This window comes from Saimiri boliviensis, chromosome 7 (assembly GCF_048565385.1).
Source record: "Saimiri boliviensis isolate mSaiBol1 chromosome 7, mSaiBol1.pri, whole genome shotgun sequence".
Lineage (NCBI taxonomy): Eukaryota > Metazoa > Chordata > Mammalia > Primates > Cebidae > Saimiri > Saimiri boliviensis.
In genome coordinates, this window is record NC_133455.1 from 92,907,002 (window position 1) to 92,929,375 (window position 22,374).

Genomic DNA, 22,374 nt, shown 5'->3' on the forward strand with positions numbered 1-22,374 from the left:
TAGTGCCACAATAAGCCACACCTAGTTTTTTTATTTTATTTATTTATTTATTTATTTTGTAGAGACAGGTTTGTTGTCTGTCCAGGCTTGTCTCAAACTTCTGACCGCAAGTGATCCTCAAGCCTCAGCTTCCCAAAGTGCTGGGATTACAGGCTTGAGCCTCCGTGCCCGCCTCCCCCCCACCACTTTCTTTTCTTTTCTTTTCTTTTTTTCTTTTCTTTTTTTTTTTTTTTTTTTGAGGCGGAGTTTCGCTCTTGTTACCCAGGCTGGAGTGCGATGGCACGATCTCGGCTCACTGCAACCTCCGCCTCCTGAGTTCAGGCAATTCTCCTGCCTCAGCCTCCTGAATAGCTGGGACTGCAGGCACGCGCCACCATGCCCAGCTAATTTTTTGTATTTTTAGTAGAGATGGGGTTTCACCATGTTGAACAGGATGGTCTCGATCTCTTGACCTCATGATCCACCTGCCTCGGCCTCCCAAAGTGCTGGGATTACAGGCTAGAGCCACCACGCCTGGCACCCCCACCATCACTTTCTAAGAGCTGCTTGTGTGCTTGGGCCAAACCACTTTGTTCGAGCTGAATACCTCCAATCTTCGCCTCTTCCTGACGGTCCAGCACACACACTTGCAAGCTCATGTTCTGATTATAATAAACATCAAGACCAGCCTTAGGAAAGACCACAAGGCCAATGCAGGAAAGGTGCTGTGGACTGGGTGATGTGCCTGGTCGGAGCGTTTTTGGTGCCAGCTGCTTCCTCTTTTTTCCTTCCCCCAGCACCAGCCTGGCACTGGAGTCATTATCTCTCTGGAGGTTTCAAAAGCCTTTTTTTTTTTTCCTAGAAGTGTTTATCCTTTGTGTTCTTTGAATGAAAACATTACGTGGGCAGGGACCATGCTTTATTTCTTAATTGAGGACCTATATTTTACGTCTTATGTCACCGAGTGGAAACACAGCAGATGACCTGGCCTCTCACATTTCTGTCTTCAGTTCCATAAATCCTATTATTCTTACAATGAGAGAGTCACCTGGTCACTCTAGGACAGGACAGATACCTCAGTTTATTAACAATTTTTTCCTGACTCTTCTTAATTCTTTCTTGTTAAGTCAGAAACTGAAGAGTCTGAGATTTTCTTTTCTTTTCTTTTCTTTTTTTTGAGATAGTAGCCTAGGCTGAAGTGTTGAAGTGCAATGGCATGATCTCAGCTCTCCTCTGTTTCTGCCTCCTAATTTCAAGTAATTCTCCTGCCTCAGCCTCCTGAGTTGCTGGGACTACAGGTGCACACCATGACACCCAGCTAATTTTTGTATTTTTAGTAGAGACAGGGTTTCACCATATTGGCCAGGCTGGTCTTGAACTCCTGACCTCATAATCCGCCCGCCTCGGCATCCCAAAGTGCTGGAATTACAGGCATGAGCCACCATGCCCAGCCTGAGATTTTCTGCTACTTGCAAGCTAGCAAGTTACCCTGCCACAATTATTATTATTATTATTATTATTATTATTATTTGAGATGGAGTCTCAATCTGTCACCTCAGGCTGGAGGCATTGCACTCAGAGTGGAGTGCAGTGGCGCAATCTTGGCTCACTACAACCTCCACCTTCCGGGTTCAAGTGATTCTCCTGCCTCAGCCTCCAGAGAAGCTGGAATTACAGGCGCCTGCCACCATGCCTGGCTAATGTTTTGTATTTTTAATAGAGACAGGATTTCACTATGTTGGACAGGCTGGTTTCGCACTCTGCCTCAGGTAATCCTGCCTGGACCTTCCAAAGTGCTGGGATCACAGGCATCAGCCGCTGCACCCGGCCCACACATTTTTATATACCTTGTGTCAGAAAACAGGAGACCTCTGAGTCAGAGACAAAGACATGTACTCACAGCAAAAGCAGCAACCAAGGTGAGTTCAGAGCTTGGGTTCTCTGAGCCCCAATTCCCATAAGGCAACAGGGAGGGCCAGATACTACTTACAGATCCCTTCAGGTGCAATACAGGAGGCAAAGTCTGAGTTTAGGAGGGTCACATTTTGCATAGGGCTGCAGGGAAATCTGCCCATCCTCTCTTCCAGAGAAAAATATTCAACACTGGGTGAAAGTTACCGTTTTGGTCTTTTATTTCTCTAGAAATGCAAATACATTTGCTTCGGGGGCAGTCCCTGTCTTTCTCTCTCCAGGGCTGCCTGCTTGCACCAGGTATTCCTAGAAAGATAACCCTGGAGCACAGGAGCAAAACATGTAGGCGTGCTCAAGATTCACAGACTCAGTGTCTCTGAAGTTGTTTTGGTCCCTTAAACTTCGACTTTTGGACATTTCCCTTCACTTTCCTTTTAAAAATCTCATCCTTTCCAACAATTTCAATTCTGAGAATTTCCAAATCAAGCGCTCAATATCAAAACACTGTGTGTGACAAAGTGTTGAATCAGACTCTGTTAGTAGAAAGCACGATTATCGATGATGTATAGGACAGCAATCTTGAACTAATAAGAAGATGGGACAGCCCCAAATCTCTCACAAATTATTATTGTTATTTTTGGCATGCCTCTGCTGGCAGGAAACAGTTTATTTTAAAGATGGCCTATTACATTAGGTATTTGTATTGAATGTTACCTTATGTGTTGAAAGGGAGTGAAGAGAGAATATATATGTAATTTGTCATGCGTGGATAACATCGATGTAAGTATAACGAAAATACCAATGTAAGATTTGGTGCACCAACCTAATTACATGAGCATGATTGATAGGTTGGTCCAGTAGTTTGGCTTATTGTTCAGTGACTATCCATTCCCCTATCCCTTCTACTGTGGGGAGATTACACTTCTTAGGCCTGGCCCTGCGACTTGCTTTAGCCAATGGAATACTAATGGAATAGAGAGGAGAGAGAGAGACCTTGAATATGTTTGACTTGGCTCTTGGTTTGACATGGCTCTCCTAGTCCCGCCATTTTTCATAAGAACCGCATGTCCCACCAGCACTGCTTCTTCAGCCTAGGCCCCAGAAAAAGACTCAGGAAGCAGGAGCACAACCTGAACCTTGGAGCCCAGGCATCTGAGTCCCAGTTTGAGGCATAATTATTCAGCTGACCTGCAGACCTGCCAGTAAGAAAAATAAATTCTTAAATTAGCTGGGCATGGTGGTGCATGCTATAATCCCAGCTACTCGGGAGGCTGAGACAGGAGAATTGCTTGAACTGAGGAGGCAAAGGCTGCAATGAGCTGAGATCACATCACTGCACTCCAGCCTGGGTGACAGAGTAAGACTCCTTCTTAAAAAATAAAAAAAGAAAATCAAATTCTTGTTGTAAGCCACTTGGTTTTGATATGTGTGTATGTTTTTTTTTTTTTTTTTAATAGAGTGTTATTGGCCGAGTGCAGTAGCTTACACCTGTAATCCCAGCTCTTTGGGAGGCTGAGGTGGGCAGATCACTAGGTCAAGAGATCAAGACCATCCTGGCCAACATGGTAAAACCCCATGTCTACTATAAATATATACACAAAAAATAGGTGTGGTGGTGCGTGCCTGTAGTCCCAGCTACTGGGGGGGCTAAGGCAGGAGAATTGCTTGAACCCAAGAGGCGAAGATTGCAGTGAGCCGAGATCATAGTCACTGCCCTCCAACCTGACAACAGAGTAAGACTTTGTTTTAAAAAAAAGAACATTATTGTGGCATTAGCTGACTCATAGAGTTAGGAAGAATATTCTTTGATAATTTTTGCATTTTGAACCATGTGAATGCACTATTTATTCAAAAAAGATTTAATGTATCTTGTCAAGTCCATATGCCAAAATGACTCAGGATATAGATACAGGTAATTCTTAAATTACATGAATGGCTTCTCTGTACCTTTTCCACTTTCATATCATGGATCCAAGATGACAGTAGTGAAGGAACAAGCATGGAAAAGATATTTTTAAATTACCCTAGCAATATCTTCAAAATTCTGAGGAAACTTAATTTCTGACATAAAATTCTGTACCTAGCTGAAATATCAATCCAGTGGGAAGGCAGAACAAAACTTTTTGATATGTGTGTATGTTCTTTTTTTAATAGAGTGTTATTGGCCAAGTGCAGTGGCTTACACCTGTAATCCCAGCTCTTTGGGAGGCTGAGGTGGGCATATCTTCATGGTTTTGTTCTTCAAGCAGTTAATGCTACAGGATAAATTTAAGACTTTTAAGCTGGGTGCAATGGCTCATGACTTTAATCCCAGCACTTTGGGAGGCTGAGGCAGGTGGATCACCTGAGGTCAAGAGTTCGAGACCAGCCTTGCTAACATGATGAAAACCTGTCTCTACTAAAAGTACAAAAATTAGCCAGGCATGGTGGTGGGAGCCTGTAATCTCAGCTTCTTCAGAGGCTGAGGCAGGAGAATTGCTTGAACCTGGGAGGTGGAAGTTGCAGTGAGCTGAGATGGCACCATTGCACTCCAGCCTGGGCAACAAGATTGAAACTCTATCTAAAAAAAAAAAAAAAAAAAAAAAGACTTTTTAGTGGGGAGCTTGGAGGGAAGGATTCAAAAGGACATTTGCCCCTTCATACCCATGAGCATGGCTATCAAAAAATAAAACAAAGTAACAGGCATTGGTGAAGAAGTAGAGAAACTGCTGTATGTTAATGATGGAAATGTAAAATGGTACAGCCACCACAGCAAACAGTTTGGTAGTCCTTCAAAAAGCTAAAAACATAGAATTATGATCCATGAAGAAGCATACACCTACAGGAATTGAAAGCAGGGACTTGGCTACATACTTGGAAGCCACTGTCATTGCAGCATTATTCATAGTAGCCAAAAGATGGAGACAACCCAAATGCCCATCAACAAATAAATGGATAAGCACAATGTAGTATATACAGAAAATGGACTATTTTATTCAGCCATTTAAAAGAATGAAGCGCTGATACATGCTAAATGTGGATGAACCTTGAAAACATTATGCCAGACACAAAAAGACAAATATATGATTCCATTTATATGAAATATCTAGAATGGACAAATTCTGAAAGACTGAAAGTGTCAGAGGCATTGGAACCAGAGCAACTCCATCTTCAATAGGGGCTGGGTAAAATAAGGCTGAGACATACTGGGTGGCATTCCCAGATGATTAAGGTATTCTAAGTCATAGGATAAGATGGGAGTCCTGTACAAGATACAGGTTTTGTTTTGTTTGTTTGTTTGTTTTTTTTGAGACGGAGTTTCGCTCTTGTTACCCAGGCTGGAGTGCAATGGCACGATCTCGGCTCACCGCAACCTCCGCCTCCTGGGTTCAGGCAATTCTCCTGCCTCAGCCTCCTGAGTAGCTGGGATTATAGGCACGTGCCACCATGCCCAGCTAATTTTTTGTATTTTTAGTAGAGACGGGGTTTCACCATGTTGACCAGGTTGGTCTCCATCTCTTGACCTTGTGATCCACCCGCCTCGGCCTCCCAAAGTGCTGGGATTACAGGCTTGAGCCACCGCACCCGGCAAGATACAGGTTATAAAGACCTTGCTGATAAAACAGGTTGCAGTAAAGAAGCCAGCTAAAACCCACATAAACCAAGATGATGACGAGAGTGACCTCTGGTTGTCCTCACTGCTGCACTCCCACTGGCACCATGACAGTTTCCGAACACCCTGGCAATGTCAGAAAGTTACCCTGTATGGTCTAAAAAGGGGAGGCATGAATAATCCACCCTTTGTTTAGCCTATCATCAAGAAATAACCATAAAAATAGGCAACCAGCTGCCCTCAGGGCTGCTCTGTCTGTGGAGTAGCCATTTTCTGATTCCTTTGCTTTTTTTTTTTTTTTTTTTTTAAAAAAAGACAGGGTTTCACCATGTTGGCCAGGCTGGTCTTGAACTCCTGACCTCAGGTGATCCGCCTACCTCGGTCTCCCAAAGTGCTGAGACTATAGGCGTTAGCCACCACACCTGGCCTCCTTTACTTTCTTAATAAGCTTGCTTTCACTTTATTCTGTGAACTTGCCCTGAATTCTTTCTTGTGCAAGATCAGAGACCCCTTTCTGGGGGTCTGGATTGGGACCCCTTTCTGATAACATCTTTCTGGAGACCCAGATGGGACTACAGTGTGGAAACTCCCAACCCAAAGCCTAACTTTGGGTAAGCTGTGGGGTCTGGTAACATCTTTCTCATGAACCACAAAAGGGATGATACCAAAAATACGTCTTGACCCAAAGGAAATAGACTGCAGCACTAATTGGCCAACTTTGGGTAACTGGGGTACCCAAGTAAAGATAGGATTGGGTTAGAGGTACAACGCAGGGGAGTTAGTCCCTCCTGAAACAGAGTGGGTTAGAGACCCCTGTTAATAAAAGGCAAGAACGCCTAACTGACATTGGGTTACAGGCCCAAATTAGGAGAGTTATCACTTCTAAGATTTAGGGAGTTAGAGGCCTCTTTCAGGAAAGTCCTTCTTGGCTAAGAATGGGTTTGACACTATGGGATATTAACTGCAATTCTCTTTCAAATAATCTGCCTTGCACTCTTTGCTGATGGATGTGGGTGACAGGAGTAGGCATGAACAGGATCAGGCATGAACAGGATCATGGGACATGAGGAGCTTTTTCTTCCCTAAAAGGGGAAACCTGAGAGCTAATGGGACTGCTGAAAAAAATCCCTTCACAGCTGACAAGCGGCCATCTGAACTTTTGATTCAGTGTCACTGCAATGGGTGGGTCTTTCTCTGACCTCCCTGAGATCTTCACCTACCCCATCCTGCCACAGGCAAGCCTTTTCTCTCTCTCTTTTCCCATTCTTATTTTTTATATTACTCAGGGTAACCATCTTGCCCAGAGATCACAAGTTAAAACTCCTGATCAGAGGTTGGATTAATAATGATGGGGCCCAACCAGGGACAAGTTTAAGCCTTGCCAGTTTGATATTGGGTGCTAAGCAGAGTGGCAGGTCATAAACTGCTTCTTTGACTTTTAAAAACTGTTCAATTTTATTTATTTATTTATTTTTGAGATGGAGTTTCACGCTTTTGCCCAGGCTGGAATGCAGCTCACTGCAACCTCCATCTTCCAGGTTCAAGCAATTCTCCTGTCTCAGCCTCCCAAGTAGCTGGGATTATAGGCCTGTGCTGCCACACCCAGCTAATTTTTGCATTTTTACTACAAATAGGGTTGCACCACATTGTCCAGGCTGGTCTCGAACTCCTGACCTCAAGTTATCCGCCACCCTTGGCCTCCCAAAGTGCTGGGATTACAGGCCCAAGCCACCACACCCAGCCTCAGTTTATTTTAAAGCATTAAATTCTAGATAAGGCCTGGGGACATGTGGAATTAGCTATACCCCCTAGCTATGCAAAGAAGGTTATAAAGAGAAAAGATTTTATGTAACAAAGGATCTTGTATGACAAAGTCTTGTCCTAAAGTAAAATGACTTGTTTGACAAGAGGAATGTTCAGGACAAGTCAGAAAGTCCAAGCATGTTATTTCGTGTAAGTCATACAATATTATTAAATATAATTTATGCAAAAATGCTGCATAATTTAAAGGTAATTAGGCCTCCTAAATGCATCGTAAATGCCACTATAACTTGTAACTGTACTACTTGCCTACTTTACAGCTAGGTAAGGCCTGGGATACGTAAAGTTAAACAATTAAAAAAACATCAGACCTTATCTGCACTTCTGTCTGCTCTCCTAGGCTCCATACCTAATTAAAACCCTGGACTTACTAAGGTTTTCACCAAGAGTTAACAGTGTAACATGTATTTGTGACTACCAAAGAAAAAGTTTTACATGCAAGGTGTGTAAGAATAGTAAATTTTGGTTTTAGTAAAAATTTATAAAAAGGCATGGGAATGTAAACTTTTTTGTATAAAGGGTTAAAGGATTGTTTTAAGTGAAATAGGAAAATTGTAAAGGTTTAATTAAGTTGTAAAGGTTTTATTTAAAATTTTTTAAAAATTTTGTGTGTGAATATATCGGCTAAAGTTAAAGTGGTATTACTCAGTTTTTCTGTAAACTAAACATTTAAATAAAAGCACAACAGGAGTCTCGCTCTGTCACCCATGCTGGAGTGCAGTGGCGTAATCTCGGCTCACTGGAACCTCCACCATTTTGGTTGAAGCAGTTCTCCTGCCTCAGCTTCCCGAATAGCTTAGACTACAGGCATGTGCCACCAGCCCAGCTAATTTTTTGTATTTTTAGTAGAGACAGCCTTCCACCATGTTGGCCAGCATGGTCTTGATCACATGACCTTGTGATCTGCCACCTTGGCCTGCAAAGTGCTGGGATTACAGGCATGAGCCACTGCACCTAGCCAACAGGTTTTTCTTTTCTTTCTTTCTTTCTTTCTTTCTTTTTTTTTTTTAAAGACGGGGTTTCACCATGTTGGTCAGACTGGTCTTGAATTCCCAACCTCAGGTGATCTACCTGCCTTGGCCTCCAAAGTGCTTGGATTACAGGTGTGAGCCACCACGCCCGGCCCCAACAGGTTTTTCTTTTTTTTTCTTTTTTTTTTTTTTTTGTGAGACGGAGTTTCGCTCTTGTTACCCAGGCTAGAGTGCAATGGCGCGATCTCGGCTCACCGCAACCTCCGCCTCCTGGGTTCAGGCAATTCTCCTGCCTCAGCCTCCTGAGTAGCTGGGATTACAGGCACGCGCTACCATGCCCAGCTAATGTTTTGTATTTTTAGTAGAGACGGGGTTTCACCATGTTGACCAGGATGGTCTCGATCTCTTGACCTCGTGATCCACCCGCCTCGGCCTCCCAAAGTGCTGGGATTACAGGCTTGAGCCACCGCGCCCGGCCTCCAACAGGTTTTTCTTAAAGCAAAAACCTGCTTATAATCTGCTCTAACAAAAATTATAAAGGGTTATAAAAGAGGTTTGTTAAAATATTACCTTGTGGTGAAACTGATTAAAATTAAATACATTTGTTTATAAGGTTTTATTAAAAATGGGTTTAACAGTAATAGTACACTAATGTAGGGGCACAGTGGCTCACACCTTTAATCCCAGCACTTTGGGAGGTCAAGCAGGGTGGATCACCTAAGGTTGGGAGTTTAAGACTGTTAGTGTCACAGCAAGGGAAGCCCATAAGACCTCTTCTCCATTCTCCCCTGGTAAGCCAAGCTCATAACAAAAACAGCCTCAAGACTTGCAAACAGGGCACCTAGGCTCCAGGATGTGGTTGCACCCAGCTCTCAAACCCAGGATGCTGACCTAATTAAGCAGAATGTCAGCCCCTGAGAACCAAGATGTGGTTTTTCTTAGAATAGCACCCGGCTGGGGCCGGGCGCAGTGGCTCAAGCCTGTAATCCCAGCACTTTGGGAGGCTGAGGCGGGTGGATCACGAGGTCAAGAAATTGAGACCATCCTGGTCAACAAGGTGAAACCCCATCTCTACTAAAAATACAAAAATAAGCTGGGCATGGTGGTGTGTGCCTGTAATTCCAGCTACTCAGGAGGCTGAGACAGGAGAATTGCCTGAACCCAGGAGGTGGAGGTTGCGGTGAGCTGAGATCGCGCCATTGCACTCCAGCCTGGGTAACAAGAGTGAAACTCCATATCAAAAAAAAAAAAAAAAGAATAGCACCCGGCTACCTACAAACCCCCATATAACCCCTATAGTCTGTAAGCCAGGCTGCTCCCTTCACTGCCTATGGTGAGGCAGCCAGCCTGGCAGGTTGAAATAAACTTGCTAAACCTGACCCTGGGTCTGCCTCTCCATCCTTTCAGTCAACCTTACAGAGACCAGCCTGACCAATGTAGAGAAATCCCGGCTCTACTAAAAATACAAAAATTAGCCAGGCGTGGTAGCACATGCCTGCAATTTCAGCTACTCAGGAGGCTGAGGCAGGAGAATCACTTGAACCTGGGAGGTGGAGGTTGTGGTGAGCCGAGATCATGCCATCACATTCCAGCCTGGGCAACAAGAGAGAAACTCTGTCTCAAAAAAAAAAACAAAACAGTAATAGTACACTAACGTAAAAGTGACATTTTCTTATTTTGTGTAAAAATTATAAAATGGTGTTTAGTTTTCTTTAGGCTATATTTGTATAAATATGTTATTAGTATGTGTTCCAAAATTATGGGAAACTCCTATAATTCTAATATAACTGTATATATTATTAATTATTAATTATAATTGTTACATAAAATCATTGTGTGCCACAGAAGTAACCAAATTTCATTGTCAGTTGTTTTTAACTGTGGTTGTCCTAAGACATTTTGTCATCACAGATACTTGTCTTTTTAATCCTCTTTAAAAAATGGTTAATAATCAGCTCTAGGACTCTAACAGATGCTCTTAAATTCAGGTTTCTAATAACTTTGAACATTATAATATTAAAATAGAGGAAAAAACTTTTGGGATTCATGGAAAGCTTAAACGTTCCTAAATATCAAACAAGAGTTAACTGCATGGACTAAACTAACAGAAGCTATTTACAGCTTTTAGCAATTAAGTAAAGCATACTCCTGTAAACAAAATGTGGAGTATATTTGTTTCTATTTGATTTCTCCAAAATATGGAAACTATTTGTAAGTATTCTTAATTTATGGTAATATACTTACTTGCCTAAGTGCAATAAAGATCCCTTTTCTTTCGTAACAGGACACAACTGGAAAAAATAGTTATTTTACCAAGGCTTTAACTGGTAATGTTGTGTTTTTTTTAAAACACAACATTAAATGGTGTGTTATCCTTTAAGGAATTAAACTTACAGAGCCAATTAAAGTTCCTTGGGAAGGCTAGGCACAGTGGCTCATGCCTGTAATCCCAGCATTTTGAGAGGCCAAGGTGGGTAGATCATGAGGTCAGAAGTTCAAGACCAGCCTGGCCAAGATGGTGAAACCCCGTATCTACTAAAAATACAAAAATTAGCTGGGCATGGTAACAGGTGCCTGTAGTCCCAGCTACTTGGGAGGCGGAGGCAGGAAAATTGCTTGAACCCAGGCAGCAGAGGTTGCAGTGAGCCAAGATCACACCACTGCACTCCAGCCTGGGTAGTAGAGTACAACTCTGTCTCAAAAAAAAAAAAAAAAAAAGTTCCTTGGGAGAACTGGCCTCATACCTTGCCTACACAGTCCCTGTACAGGGTTTCTGACCTATGGAAAGTAAAGAATGTCACTTTTTTTTTTTTTGGAGACAAGAATCTTGCTCTTGTTGACCAGGATGGAGTGCAGTGGCACGATCTTGACTCACTGCAACCTCCACCTCTTGGGTTTAAGCGATTCTCCTACCTCAGCCTCCTGAGTAGCTGGCATTACAGGCACTTGCCACCACTCCTGGCTAATTTGTATTTTTAGTAGAGATGGGGTTTCACTATGTTGATCAGGGTCATCTCAAACTCCTGACCTCAGGCAATCCACCTGCCTCAGCCTCCCAAAGTGCTGGGATTACAGGCATGAGTCACCACAGCCAACCAAGAATGTCACTTTCTAACAGGCCCAGGAGCCCCAAGTTATCTTGGAACCTCAAGAGGAGAGAAATGTACCCAACTCATAGGTATTTAAGGATACAAACCCATGGCCGGGCTTGACTCTAAAAAAAACCTAAGATTCCTTCTACGGAACAGACTTCCATCAAAGCCAATTTATGAAAAGCTTATGTGAAAAATAATTATTCTTGCTACACTTTATACAAATAATCAGGCCAAGTACAATAAAGCAAGTTGGTCTTACCACAATTTGTCTTTAGTAAAAAATGGGAAACTCAAGTTTCAGTAACTATGGTACACTTGTTATTAAATTATAGTCTCATCATTGTAAATTTTTTGTCCTGCAAGTTAAACTGACTCTGCTTATTCCTGTAATGATTTACAGGAATTACAGCCAGTAATCCCTAACTGCTGCTCAGAAGAAACAAGAGAGATGGGTCACATAAAAATCTGAATCAGTATCTAATCCTGGGCATATAATGGAATCACCTAGCAACACCATATCAGCTTGGTTCTAACAGTTGCCCAGCTCGTGGAAAACCTTCTAACAGTTAACTTGGGATAATTTTGCTTATGATGCTTTATTGTTGTGAAATATATTGCTATTGTACTCTTTGTATAGCAGTGCAGAATAAGCTTACTCAATGTTTTCTTAAACACTTATTAATCTTCCAACTATCACCTTTTGTCAGAACTCAAAAGTTGTAAGTGGCCCTCGACATACCAGTGCTTTCTAACTAAGCTCCTCTCTACCCTAAACACAAAGACCGTAATAGGCAGGAATATCATCGCCCCTATTCAGCATAAAGAAGTTACAGAAAATGGATTTTTGTCCATCTGCAACCCTTAGGATTACAGGTTTCTTTTATAAAAGAGAGCTGGGAAATGTCAGAGGTGTTGGAACCAGAGCAACTCCATCTTGGATAGGGGCTGGGTAAAATAGAGCTGAGACCTACTGGGTGGCATTCCCAGATGGTTTAAGTCATTCTAAGTCATAGGATGAGATAGGAGGTCAGTGCAAAATACAGGTCATAAAGACCTTGCTGATAAAACAAGTTACAGTAAAGAAGCCCATTAAGGGAGGCTGAGGCAAGAGAAGTGTTTGAACCCAGGAGGCAGAGGTTGCAGTCAGCTGAGATTGCGCCATTGCTCTCCAGCCTGGACAACAAGAATGAAACTCCATCTCAAAAAAAAAAAAAGAAAAAAGGCTTTTTGTCATCAGCTGTAGCTATTCTATATACCAGGCATCCCCAAACTTTTTACACAGGGGGCCAGTTCACTGTCCCTCAGACCGTTGGAGGGCCGCCACATACTGTGCTCCTCTCACTGACCACCAATGAAAGAGGTGCCCCTTCCTGAAGTGCGGTGGGGGGCCGGATAAATGGCCTCAGGGGGCCGCACGTGGGGACGCCTGCTATATGTATTATCCTCTTTCTGCAAGGGAAGATACCCTTATCTCCATTCTGGATGTGAGCCTGAAATCTGGCCACCTTTTCTTGATTCATGCTGATGGTGAACCTGGAGCAGGAGGCTCTTTCAACACCAGCAGGTGACGACAGCAAAATGGCTGCTCTGATGAAGACAGAGAAAAAGGGGACCATTGGCAGTTAGTTTTAAGAAAATGAGCTTCTAGGTTAGATGGTGGCTCATGCCTATAATCCCAGGACTTTGGGAGGCCGAGGTTGGTGGATCATGAGGTTAAGAGTTTGAGACCAGCCTGACTAACATGGTGAAACCCTGTCTCTACTAAAAATGCAAAACTTAGCTGGGCGCGGGGGTGGGCACCTGTAATCCCAGCTACTTGGGAGGCTGAGGCAGGAGAATTGCTTGAACCTGGGAGGCAGAGGTTGCAGTGAGCCACGATCAAACCACTACACTCTAGCCTGGGTGACAGAGCAAGACTCCATCTCAATAAAGAAAAAGAAAATGAGTTTCTAGATTCTCAACTTCTGTATATGCTTTTTCTTTTCTTTTTTTCTGAGACGGAGTCTCGCTCTGTAGCCCAGGCTGGAATGCAGTGGCGTGGTCTCTACTTACTGCATCCTCAGCCTCCCGGGTCCTGGTTCAAGCAATTCTTCTACCTTAGCCTCCGGAGTAGCTGGAATTACAGGCACACACCACCATGCCCAGCTAATTTTTGTATTTTTAGTAGAGACAGATTTCACCATGTTGATGAGGCTGGTCTTGAACTCATGACCTCGTGATCTGTCCACCTTGGCCTCCCAAAGTGCTGGGATTACAGGTGTAAGCCACTGCACCCAGCCTGTGCTTTTTCTTAAATGATATCTGCTATCATGGTAGCTCTCAGACGTTACCCAGTCCTACTCTTCCAGCTCCCCATTTATATCCAAGCTCCTCCTACTGAGATACACCCACTACAGGGCACTGCTTATAGGAGGAGAAACCTCCAGGACTCCAGGAAGGATGTATTTCTAAATATCAGTGTTAGCCATTGAGGAAGTGGATGACTCTGATGATGGAGTAATGCATCTTTCGCAAGTTAGATGTTTGCCAATTCTTGGCTTTCAACAAAATTGAAAGAGAGCTAGAGTTGACACATCAAATTTCATTAAAAATCAGGTTTTGGCCTGGTGCAGTGACTCACACCTGTAATCCCAGCACTTTGGGAGGCCGAGGTGGGTGGATCAAGAGGTCAACAGATCGAGACCATCCCGGCCAACATGGTGAAACCCTGTCTCTACTAAAAATACAAAAATTAGCTGGGTGTGGTGGAGTGTGCCTGTAGTCCCAACTACTCGGGAGCTGAGGCAGGAGAATTGCTTGAACCCAGGAGGCAGAGGTTGCAGTGAGCTGAGATTGCGCCGCTGCACTCCAGCCTGGCGCCTGGTGACAGAGCAAGACTCTGTCTAAAAAAAAAAAAATCAGCTTTTGATAATCAATAACTATGTGGCTTTTGGCATGTACTTCAGAAAGAATTCGAGTAATCGAATGTAATCACTATAATAACACCCCTTCTATTTCTTTCTACCTATTTATGCTACAAGGAGTCAAATAAAAAAAATCCATACTTAGATAAAGAAAGACCGGGCCGGGCGCGGTGGCTTAAGCCTGTAATCCCAGCACTTTGGGAGGCCGAGGCGGGTGGATCATGAGGTCGAGAGATCGAGACCATCCTGGTCAACATGGTGAAACCCTGTCTCTACTAAAAATACAAAAAAATTAGCTGGGCATGGTGGCGCATGCCTGTAATCCCAGCTACTTAGGAGGCTGAGGCAGGAGAATTGCCTGAGCCCAGGAGGCGGAGGTTGCGGTGAGCCGAGATCGCGCCATTGCACTCCAACCTGGGTAACAAGAGCGAAACTCCGTCTCAAAAAAAAAAAACAAAAAAAAAAGACCTTTTTCAGACTCATGTAATGGGGGTGGCGGGATAAAGCTATTGCGAAAGAAAGAACACCCCACTGGAGCAAACAAGGTTAGAAGGAACAGAGTATGGGGAAATGGAATCAGAGAGTGGCACATGTTGCTTTGCAGTCAGCCAATTCTGGAAGGGTCATTAAGGAGGCTGCTCCACATTCCAGTGCTTGTTTAAACTCACAGGGTAGGCCAAAGTTCAGGGGCCCGAGGGGAAAAGAGAAGCCTACCTAGAGATTCGTCAAGTGAGATTAGCAGGTATTTTGTCCAGAGTGGTCAGTGCAACTAATTCAGCTAATCATTTATGAGGCAAAGTAATGGGAATTTGGGGAGACTGTGTTGTCCTTTCTAAACAGGGGGGTCATCATCCATTGGTCTTATCTAACTCATATAGGGAAGGGTGGATTTTGCAGCAAGCCATTTCCAGGACCACAAAAGAGTGGAGGGATTTTTAAACTATTGCTGTTTTCCAGAAGTGTGATGCTCAGGTAAAGTTCAGCATTGCCAAAGTTTTTTCTTTTTCTTTCTTTTGTTTTTTCTTTTTTTTTTTTTTTTTTTTTTTTTTGAGATGGAGTTTTGCTCTTGTTGCTCAAGCTAGAGTGCAGTGGTGCGGTCTCAGCTCACTGCAATCTCCGCCTCCCAGGTTAAAGTAATTCTCCTGCCTCAGACTCCCGAGTAGCTGAGATTACAGGCATTCGCCACCACACCCAGATAGTTTTCTGTATTTTTAGTAGAGATGGGGTTTTACCATGTTGGCCAGGCTGATCTCGAACTCCTGACCTCAGGTGATCCACTTGCTTCAGCCTCCCAAAGTGCTAGGATTACAGGTGTGAGCCACCATGCCCTGCTGCAAAAGGTTTACATGGATTTGATGCTGAACCCTGTGTGCTTCGTTAAAAAGTCATGAGCTTCCATACAGCATCCGTTTCACTAAGATAAATATTTCCAGTAATGTTTAACTTCCATATTAGAGTAACCACTAACTCAGCTATTCGTGTTAAGCTCAGGAATGACAGAAGGACTGCTTAAATACTATTTGTTTCCATAATATAGCTGCTCATTCCATGCAAACTGCTTCATTCTGCAGAATCCACAATTATATTTTTGCCATCCTGAGTGTTTTATCTAAGGATCCAGGATCACAAGGATTTCTTAAGCAGTTGGTATCTTTTTTTGTTGTTGTTTCAAACAGACTCTTGCTCTGTCACCAGGCTAGAGTGCAGTGGCGCAATCTCCACTCACTGGAACCTCCACCTCCCAGGTTCAAGTGATTCTCCTGCTTCAGCCTCCAGAGTAGCTGGGATTACAGGTGGCCACCATGCCCAGCTAATTTTTGTAATTCTTCATAGAGACAGGGTTTCACCATTGTTGAGAAATGCTAAGTGTATGATTGCTGAGAAATGCTGAGTGTATGATAAAATATGTTGTTTGCTAAGAACTATAGCAAGGAAAACCTAGCCACCACCCCACACCCAGTAGAAAACTACTTGGGGCATTCTAAAGTGGCAGGACGATATATAAATATCATACACCAGTGAAAACAATTCTTTTAGCATGGGACATCTGACCCTGCCCCTGTGGCTCCCTCATGGAGAATACCTTTTTAGTTTGTCTATAGTCAGTGGTAAACAGGCACCAGCTGCCTACTTGGTTTTTTTGTGTGTTATGAGAAAATACCAAATATCTGTTGGTTAATAATCATGAACTCGTCAGAGAGAATAACTACATGGGTCAGAGTCTGCTCGAGGCCCTCAGCCCAGAATGCTATCAGCCCCTGAGGCTGTCAGCTCAGAAGGCTGTTGGCACCCCAGATAGACCCACCTTGTTGTTCTATCGGGATGTCTGTTTCTCAGTTCCTTCAGCGCTGCCTGGGTGGGGGTCTCTACCACCAAGCTGGTCTTGGTACACCACATTGGCCAGGATGGTCTCCATCTCTTGACCTCGTAATCTGCCGACCTCGGCCTTCCAAAGTGCTGGGATTACAGGCATGAACCAACATACCCAGCCAGTTGCTGGTATTTTTCAACAAAATGATCCAGCTTCTTTATACTGTAATGCTGCTCCTCTGTAATGCTTTTCATGCCCCTGTTGGGATCTTGGGAGTTTGATTAGTGAGGGATCTCAGTGTGATTTAACTGTGCTGTCCTTCCATGTCCCTTACAGGTACTAGGGCAGCTGTGAAGATCAGATTTTGCTAGACTTAGAGCTCTTGGTTTTTCCTTGCCCTGCTCTGTCTCAATGCTTTCATTTTCAACAAAGCCATAAGAAATGACCATGAGATAGTATTTCTAGCTTTTCCCTGCTCCTCTTGCTTCTCTTCTTTAAATGAGATTTGCTATCATGCTAGCTCTCAGATGTTACCCATTTAATCAGTTCTTACTGAATCAGATCAATGTTTTTAAAATTTCACTGATAAGATCAATTCTTGGATGGAGCCATAAAATGTTAGCCATATCAAACAACGTGATGGTGGTTGAGCAATCTTTCAGGCATCAAAATTATTTGTTCCCTGTTCGTCTTCTTACAACATACGTGTTTTGCCTCTGGAGTCAGAGGTCTCTGTATCAATTGCCACTTTATTTTTTATTTTATTTTTCTTTTTCATCGTTCCCAAAGCATCAGAATCAGTCACCACTTTTGATACAAATCTGGATTAATGGAAAGACTAACGAAACAAGTTTCTTTTTTCTATCTTTTTCTTTCTCTTTTTTTGTGAGACAGAGTTTCACTCTTGTTGTCCAGGCTGGAGTGCAATGGTGCAATCTCGGCTCACTGCAAAAACCCTCCACCTTCCGGGTTCAAGTGATTTTCCTGCCTCAGTCTCCCAAGTAGCTAGTATTACAGGTGCCTGCCACCATACCCAGCTAATTTTGTATTTTTAGCAGAGACAGCGTTTTGCTACGTTAGCCAGGCTGGTCTCGATTTCCTGATCTCTGATCTACCTGCCTCAGCCTCCCAAAGTGCTGGGATTGCAGGCATGAGCCACCATGCCTGGCTCAAAACAACACACTTTCAACACCAGTTTACTTATCTTATTCAAAGGTAGTTCAGCATACAAGCAAGCACTGCTATGAGCAAAAGGCCTTGCAATATCCCAGGCACAGCTTCCAAGACTTGTCATTTCATGGGTCATGTTCAGTTCCAAGGGATGAAGGTAAAGCAATATGGACCACCATGGCACTGGGAAGCTCTTCAACTATCTGCTCTTTGACTTTATATGATATACCCTATTAGTCATATTGTTCCTCAGGGTGTGTGTAACTTAGCAGATAACATTCTTTGGGGGAAGCTGTACCACATCAGTGAAAGATTATATAACAAATAGCCTGGACAACCAGATACACTTCAGGCGGAAAAAGGATGGTCCACACAACATTCTACACTTACCTTAACTTAGCACATTTTGAGAACTAATTTCTCAAGAAAATAAATTCAGGGTCAGCTTCCCAGGTGTCCCTGGACCTGGAACAAGAGTTTCAATTCTCTGAGAATTGTTTTTCTTACAATTTTTAAGAATTATTTTTTTGTTTTTTTTTTTTTGAGACCGAGTTTTGCTCTTGTTACCCAGGCTGGAGTGCAATGAAGCGATCTCGGCTCACTGCAACCTCCGCCTCCTGGGTTCAGGCAATTCTCCTGCCTCGGCCTCCTGAGTATCTGGGATTACAGGCACATGCCACCATGCCCAGCTAATTTTTTCTATTTTTAGTAGAGACGGGGTTTCACCATGTTGACCGGGATGGTCTTGTTCTCTTGACCTTGTGATCCACCCGCCTCGGCCTCCCAAAGTGCTGGGATTACAGGCTTGAGCCACCGTGCCCGGCCAAGAATTATTTTTTTAAAGTACATTTACTTTTTGTGACTGTTTGTTTACTACTACTAACTGTGGTTATTTAATCCAGAGGAAACAATGAACACTTACAACTTTCAGATCACAGGAAATAAAAATAATTTTAAATAATTTCAATTCATAGACATATTTTTGCTCCAAGAAATATGATAATTAATAAAAGACTTTTGAACAGACATTAAAATAAAATTTTGTGGGGAAAAGGAATGAAAAATGTTTTCAAAGATAAAAGATATTATATAAAATGTCTATTAAATAAGAGTGTCATTTTCTCTCGTTTGATGAATGACGGAATATACCAAAAATCCTATGCTATTTAGATTCCAGTAGATACACTTTAAAAAGTAATATAACTTCTACTTTTATTATTTATTTTGAGACAGAATCTCACTCTGTCACCCAGGCTGGAGTGCAATGGCACGATCTTGGCTCACTGCAACCTCCGCTTCCTGGGTTCAAGTGATTCTCCTGCCTCAGCCTCCTGAGTAGCTGGGATTACAGGCATGCACCACCACGCTTGGCTAATTTTTTGTATCTTTAGTAGAGACGGGCTTCTCCATGTTGGCCAGGCTGGTCTCGAAGTCCTGACCTCATGATCTGCTCACCTTGGCCTCCCAAAGTACTGGGATTATAGGTGTAAGCCACTGCTCCCTGTCAAAGAAAAGTAATATAACTTCTATTTTTAAAGGTCATTATTTACACTATGCCTGAAATTATGTTCTTTGAAACAAGTTAGAATCAGGTGAGGAACTATATGTCTTTTTGAAATTATTTTAGGTGTACTGAGAAAAAGTTAAGATTAACAGATGAAAGGGATGACTGAATTATGTAAAACTCTTTGACTCTCTGAGGATTCTTTTGGCACTCTTTTAATCCAGCCATAGCCCTTAGATCTATCCTCACCATAGGACGCATACATTTTTCTCCAGTTACTTTAGGGGCTACTACTGTATGTCAAAGATCATGTCACTTGATTTTATCTTTTCATTGCAACACTATTCACAACTTGTCACTTTATAAAAAACACAAGGTCAGTCAGGTAGATGGGATGACCATTCTTGGTTTTCCATACTCTGTATCCACATTTTACCTTTATACATTTTGCCATATGAGTTTGCCGTTCTCCCCACTAGGGAAGGAATGTACTTCCTGTGAGTGAGTTGAAGGAGCAATGTGACAGTTCTTGCTTCAAGAGATGATCATTTCCAATATGTTCCTGTGATTTTTTTTTTTTTTTCGAGATGGAGTCTTGCTCTGTCATCCAAGCTGGAGTGCAGTAGTGCCATCTCAGCTCACTGTAACCTCTGCCTCCTGAATTCTCCTGCCTCAGCCTTCTGAGTAGCTGGGATTACAGGCTCACACCACCACGCCAGGCTGATTTTTGTATTTTTAGTAGAAACGGGGTTTCACCCTGTTGGTCAGACTGGTCTTGAACTCTTGATCTCGTGATTTCTCCACCTCAGCCTCCCAAAGTGCTGGGATTACAGGCATGAGCCACTGCACCTGACTGTTCCTGTGATTTTGTTTCTACAAAAATTTGTGAGTTTTTCCTTTAGTGAAAAAACTAGTGATATTTGAATAATGGCTGAAGAAGAGTATTGTATGAATGTTACTTTCCTGGTTGTGATCGCTATACTGTGATTGTGTAAGACATTAACACTAGGGAATGCTGCGTAAAAGACATACAAGAGCTCTGTACTATCTTGGAAACATTGTGGTAAGTCTAAAATTATTTCAAAACAAAAAGTTGAAAGGACATGCCCCAGGCAGCTGCTGGTCCAAAGAACTGAGGAACATGTTGAACAGTCCTGAACCCAAGTAGAAGCCTGGAGCCACAGTCAGGCAACCTGTAGCCTAAAGCAAGGTTGCTCCAGCTCATGCAAAGATCCATGAACTTGTTCTAAGTCTAAGATATAAGGAGGTGTGTTATGAAGCATTATTGTGGTAATAACTGACTGTATTAGTCAATTCTCACACTGCTATAAATAACTGCCTGAGTCTTCATAGTTTAAAGGAAAGAGGATTAATTGAGTCACAGTTCTGCAGGGCTTGGGAGGCCTCAGGAAACTTACAATCATGGTGGAAGGAGAAGCAAAAACTTGTTCACATGGCAGCAGCAAGAAGTGCTGAGCAAAAGGGAGAAAAAACCCGTTATAAAACCATCAGATTTCATGAGAACGAACTCACTATCATGAGAACAGCATGGGGGAAACCGCCCCATGATTCAGTTACCTCCCACCGGGTCCCTCCCAGGAAACATTATGGGATTATGGGAACTACAATTCAAGATGAAATTTGGGTGGGGACACAGCAAAATCATATCACTGATGAATATACTGGGGTTGAAATATCTTGTCTTTAATGTGTTTGTGCACATATGTGCATGTACGTCTGTATGCCCGTGAATTTTAATCCAGCACTTCTTTATTCATACATCAGAGTGACAGTCAAAGATCCTCCATAATTTATGAATTTTTCTTTGACAATGAAATGGGAGACTTAATAACTTCATTAATTCATAGATACCCCCTCAACTAAGTGATCAGAGTTAATATCACATAATGTAGTCCCTTAGATAATAATGCACCAGGAAGCGGGGACAACATCTTCAATGGAATTCTTGCCAAAAATGCAGAGCCTCAATCTAATTATGAGAAAATATGAGACACACCAAATTCAGCTACTCTCTGTAAAATAACTAATCAGCAATCCTCCAAAGTATTAAGGTCATGAAAGGCAAAGAAAGACTGAGAAACTGTAACAGATTGGAATGGACTAAGAAGACATGATGGCTTAAAGAAATGTAGGATCCTGGATTAGACCTTGGACTGAAGAAAGAACATTAGTGGGAAAACTGGCAATATTTCAATAATGGCTGAAGAATAATATTTAGCAATGTTAATTTCCTGGTTTTGATCATTGTACTACGATTGCATAAGGTGTTAACACTAGAGGAAGCTGGGTAAAAGATATTACAGGTACTCTACTTTGAAAACTTTGTGCTAAGTCTAAAATTATTTCAAACTGAAAAGATTTTTTTAAAAAATCAGGAATGAAGCCATTTTTCTTTAGTGTAATACATTTTAAGGAATCTTTAGGGTTTCCATTTACGATAGTATTTGCCAGATTTCATGCAATTAAATCAAAATCTCTGAGGTGGGAGCAAGGCATCAGTATTTTTTTTTTAAAGCCCTTTAGGCGATCCCAATTGCATCCAAGTTTAATAACATGAAGTATAGACAATAACCAGCAAATGTACACCAATGTACCCACCACCCAGTTTAAAAAATATCCAGTTTTGTTTGTTTGCTCAACTGAGGTGTCATGGCAAGAAATATCTAGTTTTAAGCAATACACAGTGGACCTTTCTCTGATTCTGCCTGCAAATTTCTCCAACCTGATTTTAGTTTTCCTCATTCTCTAATCAAATTTAATTTAATCATAGTTTAATTGAATATGCATGTATCCTTAAAACATGTAGTTTTGGCTGGACGCGGTGGCTCAAGCCTGTAATCCCAGCACTTTGGGAGGCCGAGGCGGGTGGATCACGAGGTCCAGAGATTGAGACCATCCTGGTCAACATGGTGAAACCCCGTCTCTACTAAAAATACTAAAAATTAGCTGGGTGTGGTGGCATGTGCCTGTAATCCCAGCTACTCAGGAGGCTGAGACAGGAGAATTGCCTGAACCCAGGAGGTGGAGGTTGCGGTGAGCCGAGATCGCGCCATTGCACTCCAGCCTGGGCAACAAGAGCGAAACTCCGTCTCAAAA

The 22,374-nt window shown here is 42.6% G+C and overlaps 1 pseudogene; it reads left to right on the forward strand.

The window, feature by feature from the left end:
• The first annotated feature begins 12,893 nt into the window (after positions 1-12,893).
• The window catches only part of LOC104651167 (protein FAM98B-like), a 105,368-nt pseudogene continuing 95,887 nt past the window's right edge, over positions 12,894-22,374 (forward strand).